The following is a 12944-nucleotide window of genomic DNA, read 5'->3' on the forward strand; positions in this document are numbered from 1 at the left end:
GTGAGTCATAAGATCGCTACAAAATAACCTCTGGCAATATGTACACAGGTGGGTGTGGATGTGTCCCAGTAAAACTGTGTTCACTAAGCAGGCAGTGGGCCAGATCTGGTTGTGGGCCATGGTTTGCTGACCCTCTATCTACTTAGGAGTGGAACTGTTGTTATGATTATCTTCAATCACTATAGGCTTCAAATTCTTCTAACAACACCTTGTTGTTTTATGGATGCTGGCTTTCTAGATGTTTCTCCTCTGAAAATGAGAAACCTTAAAACTGCCCCACCTCAGCTTTAAGACTTCCCTTCCCCTGATCTTCAGAGAGAGTCTGTCTCTGGTTTATTTCCCAGAAGTATCCTGCAATTACTTTTAATCAATGCTTGTTACCTGGTTTGGGGTGGATGGACTTCTCTGTTGTTCAGATTAACCTTCAGTCTTAGACGGGCTTGTGTCCTGGGCCTCAGGGGAAGGGACTACATGAGTGCTCCTGTCCATCTTCCAGCTGTAGTTCTGGACCCCTTTGGTATTCCTGCTCCTACCCCCCGACCTTAGGATTAAAGGCATTTCTTCTGTTCCCTTCCTGCAGCTGCAAGACAGTTTTTGTTTTTGTTTTGCCTAAATTACCCCCACAGATTAGACTTTTATTCCATGGGGAAGATGGGGAAGCAGGATCCAGGTGGACTTTTGTGCCCCTCCCACAGTAAGTTTCTTGGGATTCCTGTCTCCCCTTTAGCATCTGATGGGATGCATGATAAAAGGCCTTCAGGAATGTTCAACCCCTCCCCACCCCTGTTATCTACTTCTCCCAGGGGCTGCACACCCTCCTTCCAGCCTGCACTTGGTCTTCACCATTTCATTGACTATTGCAGCAGAGTTCTACTTACCAGGGTGTCCAGCTGCATGTGACCCAGGTCAATAAGTACTGCAGTCTCATCTTCCTCTAGGCACTGGCCTCTCCCCAGATTTGGAGTTATTTGGCTACTCTGTGACTGCAGCTCTCTGATGGGTACAACTTCATTGTCGTACTAGTGTAAGCCACACTTTTTCCACCTGTTTACATCCCCACGTAGACCCAGAACTCTCAATTTTTTAAGTTTCATATGCACTATTAGATCTTTTATGCCTCTAGAATATTTCTGTTGTTATTTTGTGGGCAGAGATCTGATTTTATTTTTTTTCTCCCTATGACTAAACTTTTTTAGCACAATACCTTTCTTCTTTTTTTAATTAGGTTTTTAAAAAAAGGTTTATACAACTTACCTTCATCTTCTTAATGATTTGAATTTTATTCACTGTAAAATTTTTCAGTTTGGTATTTTACATTTTTAGGTTCCTCTGATGCTAGCCTGTACACTAGTTGCTGTGTTTTCCTTAGGATTTTCAGAAAGGTCTTCTCCGTGTGTTTTTAAACTTTGAAATGGTTCTTATTTTGTATGTCAATCCACAAAGCCTCAACGGGTGAAGTACCCCTCCATTTAATTTTGGCTTTCTACTTAATTCTTCCAGATGGCTCAGCAGTATCACTGGCCTAGGACCAATTTTTATATTAATCCCTCTAATTAGATTTTCCTACACCTCATGTGTAGAATAATTTGGACTCCTGACTCAGGCAAAATTCAGGTCTGGAGTTTTAGTTTCTCCTGGAAGATATTTTCCTGAGCTCCCCTATCCTGCTGGACAGAATGTCCCAGTCCCTCTTCATCCGCGTTTGCAACCCTCTGACAGTCGCTGTTTTGTGCATGGACGCTTGCTCCTTTCTTACCCAGGCACAAACCCAGGAAACATGGTTGAGCCAGCTTGGGACTGCCCCTCTGCCTCTCGGGCACTGCCCTCTGCACCTGAGTATCCACAGTTCTTTCTTGAAAACTTAGCTTTGTTAAAAAACAGAAACACGTGCATTACTCTGAGAAAACTAAAAGGAAAAGAACATTTTTAACATACATCAGCCCAGATGGGGTGATGCTTGAACCACTCCATTCAAAATGCTGTTCAGCGGGTTTTCTCCTGCTGTGTCCTCAGCTACCTCCTCTGCCTCTGTTGTCTTCCCAGTCTCTTAAGGAGGAAAGAGAGTAGCCCCCAAAAAACTCCTGCCCCTGACAGAGTTGCCTTGGATACATATATTTATATACATGTGGGGACTTCCAAGTCCTACTTCGGTTGGGGGAAGAGATTAGGAAGCAAAGATTGCATAGAGTGTGTACAAGATGTAACTTTCCTCTTCTCTCCTCGCCCCAACCATGTCCTGGCATGGCTGCACCCTGTCTGTCTGAGGTTGGCTGGACTTGGAGTGTGTGCAGGAATTACTGCAAAAAGCCCTTTAAAACGCAGACTAGACAGGAGATTGGTGTTCCAATCTTGCTTTCTCCATAACTCACAGTAAAACCTTAGGAAGTACTACATGATACAGTTGTATTAATTAGCTTGCGAACTTAAATCTTGTTTTCTTACCTTTTTTTCACAAGTGCCAGCTTATTTTTAAAGCATTGCCATTTTCAGCCTGTGTTCTTAAACCATGGCTCACAGGAGAAAATTGTTTACTTTCTTCCACAGCTAGATTTTTCTGTCTATTTTTCCCACTTAGAGATTAAGTGGATGTGGATAAGGCATTGCTACCATGGTAGTAGAAATCTCCCCGCATCTGAATAGGACCAAATTGAGAAGGGTTGCTCTACAAACTCACCAGGACACTGTCACACTTCTCAGTGGTGTTGGCACCCATGGGAGAGGGCTGCTGTCACTGCAGAGGGGAGCTGCAGTAGCCACACCACGACTTCATCCATATGGTGTCATCCCTGTGCCCAGAAAGAATACGAAAGCTACAGAGACTCAAGCTGCCCCCAGATGTCCCAAACCTGTCAAAATCCCTCACTCACAAACCCACACGGTTGTCCTTCGTTCATGAGCCATCCTTGTACATCGGAGGGAGAATCAGATGCTGTGTCTGGGTGGTGTCAGCTGAGGAGACAGGGCGTCGGGCAGGTCTCAGCAGGTGCTGACCGACCCACTGGGACCCACGTGCTGCCTGTCAGGCACTCCACAGCCCTCTGGAAATCCAGGTCCAGGGAACCTGAGACTAACAGCTGGATTTCATAGTGAGTGAGAGGCCATCCCTGGGGTGAGTTGTGGGCCTCCCCAGACAGGAGACACGTCCTAGCAGGCCTTGGGCATCAGGAGAACCTGGAGCAGCTTGCATCGAAGGAGGAGGAGGGATGGCACGGGAGATGAGATGCTCAGGAAGGCGGGGTCTCGGTGGGTGGAGTCTCAGTGAGGTTGGCTGTGATCCAGGAGGGGAAAACAGAGCAAACAGCACATCCAAAATCTGCCTGTGTCAGCAAGTTTCTAGGGAAGATTCTTAGATTCCAAGAACCCAAGTGGAGAGCCTAAAGAGAATAACAACAGAATACGTCTCCTCTGGTGGGCATGTTTAGGGGGCCCGGCGGGAATGGCTGTTAACGGATTTACCTGTACCATTTTTACATCACAAAAGTCAATGTTTTGTGTCTGAACCGTAGAGCTGTTCCTGAGTTGACGTGATGTAAGAACTGAACATTTCAGAATCGTGACTGAGGACGAGGCTTTTACCTGTCTTACGTGAAGGGGACTTTGAACATTTGAAGGAATTCGAGGCAGAACAGAGTTACTGGTTCCTGGGTTCTGAAGACTCCACTTTTGCCAGTTAAACATAACACTTCAGTTTAGCGCTGCCAAATTTTACATACATCCAGATGGAAGCAGGAGGGGGCCAAGTTTCTGAAGCTGTGGCTTGTGACTCATGGGTCCAGGAAATTCTCAGGTGTCAGAAGTGCCCATGGAGGAGTGACTGGGATGATGACAGAGGCAGAGGAGGGGCTGGGATGCAGAGGGAGAAAGCCCGCTGAACAGCATGTTGCTAGCAGTGTGGCCCTAGCGTCACCCTGTGTACCTGAAACATCTTAGAGATGCTCCTTGTTCTGTGTTATTATTGACGTACTGCCGTATGCGTGCACTTTTCCTATGCATATTTTAGGAGGTCAGGGACGGCACCTGGAGTCCTCCCTCCTCCTGTTTCTCTACACTCGTCAAAGGCCAACAGCTCACATTTCAGCTGTTTCTCCTGCCACTGACGTCACTGTTTCTAGATCTCATGCTTATTGAAGAACCTTGATTTTTCCGCCTTAGGTTTTCTATGGAAAATGAGTTTACCCTTCACACTCTCCCCTTCCTCCCATTAAATTGGTACCACAGTTCTGCTTCAACCAATCTTGTTAGTCCTCCAGGGCTGTGTAACCAAGTGCCACAAACTGGAAGGCTTAAACACACAAATGTATTGTCTCCCAGTTTTGGAGGCTGGAAGTCTGAGATCAAGCTGCCGGCAGAGTGGGTTCCTTCTGAGGATGTGAGGGAGAGTCTGTTGCACGCCTCTCCCCTAGTGTCTGGTATTTGCTGGCCATCCTTGGTGCTCCTTTGCTTTGGGAGCCTCACCCCATCTCTGCCTCTCCATCTTCCTGTGGAATTCTCCCTGAGTCTGTGTGTCTGTGTCCAAATCCCTTTTTTATAAGGACGCCTGTTATATTGTATCAAACCCCATCTTAATGACCTCATCTTCTCTTGATTACCTCTGCAAAGACCCTATCTCCACAAAACAGTTACATACTAGGAGTTAGGCCTTCGACATATCAATCTGGAGAGGGGGGGCACAAAATTCAACCCACAATACCACTATCAGCTACTTATTATATAATCTTATAATTCACTGTGTAATCACACACCATAAAAGGGACACCAAATCTGTCCTTTCGCCCCGCCCCCAGTTTATAATTATTTGTCTTGATTAATTTACTTATTTTCCTGCATAATTAAATATGTATTTCCAAATTCTCTGACAGCATTGGCTCTCCATTCAGTCAAGCACATCAGGAAATGGTTCAGAGCCATTTTTCTTCTTGGAGATTCAGGTGTCTTTATTGCTCTCACCGGCACTGTTGAAGCCTACAATTGCTGCACAACTTCTGCACCTGCCTGCCCTTCTCCAGCCTCCTGGGAATTCTCTCTACCTCTTTCCCATGTTGGATCACCTATTTCCTAGATGCCACATCTTACTGTTTCTTTTTCACTCTCCGACGGAGCACATCATTCGCTAATTCACTAAGAGAGTGCTCAAGCATGCTAACGATTTGGAGACCACAAATGGCCAAAAGCTACTTTTCCGGCAACATCCATTTATGCTTTCTCTCTTTAATAACTGTAGCGGGCATCCAGCAGGCTCAAAATAAAGACTGCTTTCCCGGTTTCCCTGGCATGTTAATGTGGCCGCAAGAGCTCCCTGTAGCATGCGAGAGGGAGGAACGTGCCCTGCTGCCTGCTGTCCCCATCCCCCATCTAGAGTGAAGATGTGACTGTGTGTGTTAGAGCATCTATCTTGGACCCTCTGGTGGGAGCCACATGCTGAGGGAGACAGACAGTAGAAGAAGAGGAATTTGGGTTTTCTGATGGTCGCCTCAGGTTCCATACCTGTCCAGGACTATTAGACATCGACGTGAGAAAAGCAGACTGTGAGTTTGGGATGTTTGGTCAGCAGCTGAGCTATAACAACACCACTGACAACCATGAAATAATAACCAAGCATGCCTGGAAATTCTGAAGGCGTTTCTTCACTGAAATCTAATTTCCAGTGTTGCTGTTGAAGTATGATTCTCAATTCAGGCACCTCTCCCACCTGAGGCTCTCAGCATCCCCTGTTTGAGAGATGAAGTGTTTATGAGCATGGTCTCTCGAACCACTCACTAGTCATATGATATGGGCAGTTTTCTTAACACCTCTGTTGCCTCAGTTTACCCCATCTGTAAAAAAAATAAAAAACAAAAAAGAGGTGATCATAAGGCTCTTAAACCCTTTATACTGATTTTAAACCAACTTCCTCTTATTTTTTTAACCCCAACATCTCATACTGTGGCTCTACTGAATTTTGCCTGCAGCAAATGGTCCTTCTGGGCTCTGTTGTTTAGTCTGTTTGCTCCACCCTGTCTTCTTCCTCCAGGCACTGAGGGTGAGCTTGCTCTGCTCTGCTAAGTCAAGGATTTCCATCTTTCAACATCAGGTTGGCCATTCACCCTTTGTTATCTCCTCCCCTGTTTTACTTGACCTTGTGTGTTGATATGACTGTGTGCATATGTGTGTATATATTATTTTACTATATATCATTATAGACAACTTTATCTTTTTATTATATTTATTTAATATATTATTTTATTATATATTATGTATAATATATATTTTTTATTGATGAAAGGAGAGTTTGAGGAGGAAACAGAAATAAATGTCCTCATTCAGCAGATCACATATGACTGGAAAAATTTTATCAAATGTTTTAAAGTATAATTTAATTCTGTGATGAAATGAAAGAATAATAGAGATTCTTAGGTAGATCTCTGTAAAATCTGTAATATTATGTAGAAAATTCAGTGTAACTGAATCATTCTGGAATGGGATCTGTAACTTCTCTCAGTATCTTAAAAGAAGGCCCTAATTAAAAACAAAACAAAACAAAAAACTACTGGGAACTTTGATTCCTTTGGAATATAGTTGACTGGAATAGAGTCAAGTCAGATGACATGTCCTGCTTCTTAAATAAAAGAATTTATTTTTTGTATTTTAGAAAAGCATTTGTAAGAACACATGTATATTTTACAAATTTTACCTTAAAAGTATACCTATAGTCTTAATATTCATGCAGTTTTACAGTTTTAAACCTCAGTCTGGGTAACATTACATAATAGTTCATGTGCCAGACCACAGGGAATTTAGGGCCATAGAGGTCTGCTGGAAAATAAGGAAAACAAAATAAAAGAAAATAACTTAGATATTTTATAAGTATATTGCTTCATTTCTATGTCAAAACTCTATGGTTAAGAGAAGAGATATTTTTGAGAGAATACCCAGAATCCCATACGGTCATATTGTGAGAAATAATAACATTGATATAAGGTTTTTTCATGAGAAATATGTACTTTAGAACATTATATCATTTTTGTTTTTAAAATCTCTGTTACAAAGGAAACTTATTTTGCCTTCATAAAAATTTAGAACATCAATTAAAAAAAATAACCTAGGGCTTCCCTGGTGGCACAGTGGTTGAGAATCCACCTGCCAATGCAGGGGACACAGGTTCAATCCCTGGTCCAGGAAGATCCCACATGCCATGGAGCAACTAAGCCCGTGCGCCACCACTACTGAGCCTAGGCTCTCTAGCCCAGGAGACACAACTACTGAAGCCCGCACACCTACAGCCCATGCTCCACAGCAAGAGAAGCGACCACAATGAGAAGCCCCAGCGCGACAATGAAGAGTAGCCCCCACTCGCCACAACTAGAGAAAGCCCATGCGCAGCAATGAAGACCCAACACAGCCAAAAATAAAAATAATAAATTAATTAAAAAAATAAAAAAATAACCTAAACTATATCGAAACATTGTGAAAATATCTGGAAAGATATGATAAAGAATCAACATGCTAAATATTTAAAAATTCATTCAGGACCCTTTTGAAGTGTGGGGAAAGGACTGACTATAAAAGGAGCAGAACAATGAAACTGTAATTACTAAGGAGAGTTTAAAATGTGTCTCCACACTCCTCAACAGAGACAAACAATTCAAGGTAATTGTATGGTCTACCACATGACCCAGCAATCCCAATTCTGGGTATTTATCCAAAGGATAATACCCTACATGGGTACATGGAAATACCCTAAGTGTCTGTCAAAGGATGGATGGATAAAGATGTAATCTACCTATGATGTAATGGAATACTATCAATCAGTCATGAGAAAGAAGGAAATTCTGCCATTTGTGACAACTTGGATGGACCTTGAGGGCCTTAGGCTAAGTGTAATAAGCTAGGCATGGAAAGAAAAATACTGCATGTTATCACTTATATGTGGAATCTAAAATTCTTTTAAAAATCAAGCTCATAGAAACAAAGAGTAGAAAATTGGTTGTCAGGGGCTGAGGGAAATAGGGAGAGGTTGGTAAAAGGGTACAAACTCTCAGATGAATAAAGTCTAAGGCTCTAATGTAAAACATGGTGATTACAGTTGATAACAGCGTGTTACTGTGTTGTATAATTGAAATTTGCTAAGAGAGTAAAACTTCAATGTCCTCTTACACACACATACAAAAATTAAATGTGTGAGGTGATGAATGTGCTAATTAACTAGATGAGAGGGATTCTCCATATATATATATATATATATATATATATATATATATATATATATATATATAATGTACTATGACGATGGACACTTTAAATATCTTACAATTTTATTTGTCAACTCTGTTTTTAACAAGATAATAAAATCAAAATTAGATAGCATCTAACATAGATTAATATACTGATAACACTCAGTATCAGGGGGGTTATAGTGAGATGCGCACATTTTGACAGTGGGAATTGGTACTTACTTTTTGTAAGATTACTTGGAAATGTGTGACAAGAAACTCTAAAATGTTTTTCTTTGAACCAGCAATTATAACTCCTGAAGATATAATATGTAAAATTGCAGTTGAGAAGATATCTCAATATCTTGGTACAGGTGGTCTTAGCAATGTAACATATACAGTTCAATATTACAAATAACCTATTCAGGGTCCACCATAGAATGTAGCATAAAATAAAGCACATAGAAATTCAAATAACACTTATAAACGCTTAGAATCTAGGCAGTGGAACTACTGTAGCTTTAAATGGTAAAAAGAAACTTCAAAATGTGAGATGAATCTACTTTTTAAAAGAGTTTTTAGAAATTATTGGTTAGAAAAATACCAAAATGTTAGTAATAATTTCTTCTGGGTAATGAGATGACATGGACTTTTAATTTTACCCTTAAATTTTCTGTATCATTCTAACCTCTTCAAATGAAGTAGGATTCCCTTTTATAAACAGGAAAAAAGGAAACTTAAAAATTAGATGTCTGAGTGTTCCATAATAGCAGCTTTTATTTTAATTAGGGTTTTACAACTCCCCTACATTCTTAAAACTCACAGCGGCACAAGCTTTATTCACTGGCTGTCAAACATGTGCGATGACAGCCGTAATCTCCTTAATCATTTTTGATTGGTGCTGGACACAGAAGACTTTGCTGCTTCCAGAGGCAGAATGACTCTGGTAGAACTATCTTGTCAAACTCTTAACAGTCCTATATTTTCAATATCAAGATAGTTGCCCCAAAGAAAAACATGAACATGGAAATTTCCTTTAAAAAACTGCTTGTGAGCACGGAAATCAAACTGGAGTGCATGTACTGGGAAGGCAGAGTTTCTGTAATGAGATTTCACTAACTTCCAGACAGCAGGAAGCTTTGTAATTGTGCTGATAAAGTAACAGCTACAGCCCACTTTTTCTTTCTTTTTTTTTTAACTTTTAATTTTACATTGGAGTATAGTTGACTAATAATGTTGTGTTAGTTTCAGGTGTACAGCAAAGTGATTCAGTTACACATATACATGTATCTATTCTTTTTCAAATTCTTTTCCCAATTAGGTTGTTACAGAATATTAAGCAGAGTTCCCTGTGCTATACAGTAGGTCCTTGTTGGTTATCCATTTTAAATATAGCAGTATATACATGTCAATCCCACTTCTTTTTACAAGATCATTTCATGGTTTCCTGTTAGGGTTGCTCACAGGCTTTCTTGTTTGTGCTTGTATTTAACATCATGTATGTTTACATGATTTCTCCATTTTCTCCTAACATTTTCACTCTAAAAGGAGGCTCGAATTAGGGCAAAGTCAGCCACTAAGTATTGATTCACCATTGCCTGCCAGGTGTTTAAGCAGAGAGATACCTTGGACACTCATATTTGGAAGTATCTGGCTACATATTTGTAGGAAGTGATGGAAAGAGAAAGTTCCAGGGTGGGCCATTCAGAATCCAGCTAGGAAATAGTTCTTTAAATATGTCATAATATAGATATTTGGTTACACAATGATTATGGAAGAAGAAAGTCACCAAACAGAATGGCGAGAAAGCCGAGAGTCTGGTAATGATGGGTGACAGCTGCCATCCCTAATTTTGAAGAACAAAGATTCAAATAAACAGATACGCCTTGTTAGCAGATCAGAAAACTCAGTATTGCAGAAATGCCAATTCTCCCCTAAATAATTATAGATTCAAGGCAATCATAATCGTAATCGCCAGAGGATTTTCTTTGGAAAGTGACAAGCTGACTCCAATGTTATGGAAACACAACTGAGAATAGCTAAAATACTCTCGCAGGAGAACAAAGGTGGAAGATTTATAATCACGGACTTTAAAAGTTACTAAAATGCTGTAGTAACCAAGAGAGTGTGGTGTCAGCAAAAAAAAAAAAAAAAAAAAAAAAAAGGATCAATGAAATGAATAAAAAGTCCAGGGCTTGACTTTCAATTATATGATTAATTGATTTCTCATAAAGGTGTCAAAGCAACTGAATGAGAAAAGCAATAGCTTTTGAACACATGGTGCTAGGATAACTGGTGTCTGAATAGAGAAAAGAAAGAGAAGCAAGATCAAATACCTGGTTGGATTCAGTGAATGGGGACAGAATTTATGAGGAAGAGGTGGCTCTGCCGAAGCTCTCCAGTGGGGCTGCGAGGGCAAAGGTGGGATGCTGAAGGTTGAGGAGGAGGGGGGCGGGGCCGGTGCAGGTGACCGTGAGAAATGAGAACTGCTGGGAGGAAGTGAGGTGGTGAAGCAAACACTAGGGATAGGAAAGAACCCAGGGCGGAGGGATGGAGTCTCTGCTTTCATGTGAGGTTCGAACCTGTGTCAGATGCAGGGGGCACCTGGGGGCAGGAGGAAGATTGCTGACAACTGTAGGTGAGCCCAAGGTGAAAGGAGCAGAAGGTGTCTAAGACAAAGACTAGAACCCTTGGCTATGGATAAGGCCACACCTGCCTCAGAGTCAGCAGAGACTGAGGACCCTCAGGAAAAGAAAATGCAGACAGGTTTCCATGAGAAAGAGGCAGAGTGTTTGTCTGTCTGTTTTACTCCCCGCTGGTGTGTGGGGATGAGCGGGAGTGAAACGGCAAAAACTCCAGGATGAGGGTCCAGCCAGTGGGCGGGGCCATGCTGTCATTGGCACCTGGGTTTGTCCTCGGCACTCGTGGATGTGCTCTCATCCAGCACCGTTTACTGAAAAGGCTATCTTTCCTCCATTGTATTGCTTCGCACCTTTGTTAGAAGTCAAGCGGGCATATTTGTATGAGTCTATGTCTGGGTTCTGTGCAATGGGCTGGAGGTGGACAGGAATGGAAGGGGGCACCCAGGATGCTCGTAGCAACCCAGGCAAGATGGGAGAGAGCAGTGGAGAGGAGGCGTCATGGAGTACTGAAGACATTTTTGGAGACAATTGCAGATCTCAGTAATCCACACGGGAGACTAGGGGTGGTTTTGGGGTGTGGGTATTAGAAGCTGGGGGTGCCATTAGCTGAGGTGGAGAAGTCTGGAAAAGGCGCCATTTGGGACAGGACAACACAGGAAATGGCCAGCGTATCAGTTAAGACCTGCTGTCAGGGCTGTTCTACGCACTGGACACGTGCCATCTTTCTCCAGCCTCTCTGCCACCTCCACTTTACAAAAGAGAAACTGAGGCATTATGAGGAGGACAAGCAGTTTGCCTAAGATCACAGCCAAGGAGTAACAGACACCTGAGTTTGTCTTAGGAAATGATGACTTGGTGATGAACATGGGACACGGAAGTGGAGAGGTTAACTCGACACACATATGAGTCAGGAGCTCAGAAACTGATCTTCATCAGAGACTGGTGATTGGAAATCTCTGAGGTATCGAAGGTATTTGCTAAGGAATGAGTGAAAGCTGTGTACATAGAGGCAGGTGTTGTTGGGTCCCTCAGGAAGAAAAGGAAATGAGAGATGAGATACATCTCCAGGGTTTAACGGAAGGTATTTAAGAACAGGGCAGATTAGAAGCAAGGACCCCCCACACACACTGAGAACCAGGCGAAGGAATTGAAGACGCTGGGGTACCAAGGGCTGCAGACAATAAAGGCCAGCGAGGCTCCCTAAGGCATCAGGAGGGAGGCCTGGCCCTGCTGAACATCCTTCAGTGCATTTAGAGGATGCAGAAGTGTCCTACCACAGATGCTCTACGGAGCATCTCAAAGAGAGTGGCCATTCTGCAAACAGACGCACAAGCAAGACTAGTAGCAAATACAAATGAGGAACATCTCACTGTAAGTGAGAGACATGAGGGCAGGCGTCCTGCATGTTGCCATCACAGCTGTTTCCTATTTTCTGAGGATGGCTCATGCACGGCCTTCCTCTCCCATTTCCATCACACATGCTGTCATCACCGACTGAAGTGGGACCTTGGGCTACGAAGTCACAATCTCAATTTATTGGGTATTTCACTTTATTGAAATACTGATTTCATAATAGTATATTATGCCAAGATTCTTTGGCAGATTGCTTAGAAATGTCTGCCCACAGGTCAGGTAAAAACAAGAATAAAGTGAGAGACGAGACTGTCTGGTCCATTTCTGGGGTTTTTCTTCTTTATTTTGATCCCCTTCAGGAGTCTGATGAAACTCTATGAATGGTCTCCATTGAGATGTACATGTGCATGTACACACACACACACACACACACACACACACACCTGGGCTCACAAACCCATTGGGAATTCACTCATGGATTTCCTAGGGGCCATTGTACTCAGAGGAGGATCTTGTCCCCCATCAACACATAGACGGAGATGTTAGGCAGGGTTACAAAATATCCAGTATTCATTAAAATGTTATTTAGACAATTCCTACTTGGCATTTGGTTACATGAGTATCATTTATAATACATTTAGAAATATACTCAAGAAAGGAATATAGGTTACAGAGGCTCAGTTTTAAATGAACAGAGTTATTCACCTCCCAAATAGCTGAAGAAACATGAAAACTTGGTCAGTGTTGGAATTCAATGTAT

Source organism: Mesoplodon densirostris, chromosome 3 (genome assembly GCF_025265405.1).
Source record: "Mesoplodon densirostris isolate mMesDen1 chromosome 3, mMesDen1 primary haplotype, whole genome shotgun sequence".
In the NCBI taxonomy this organism is placed as follows: domain Eukaryota; kingdom Metazoa; phylum Chordata; class Mammalia; order Artiodactyla; family Ziphiidae; genus Mesoplodon; species Mesoplodon densirostris.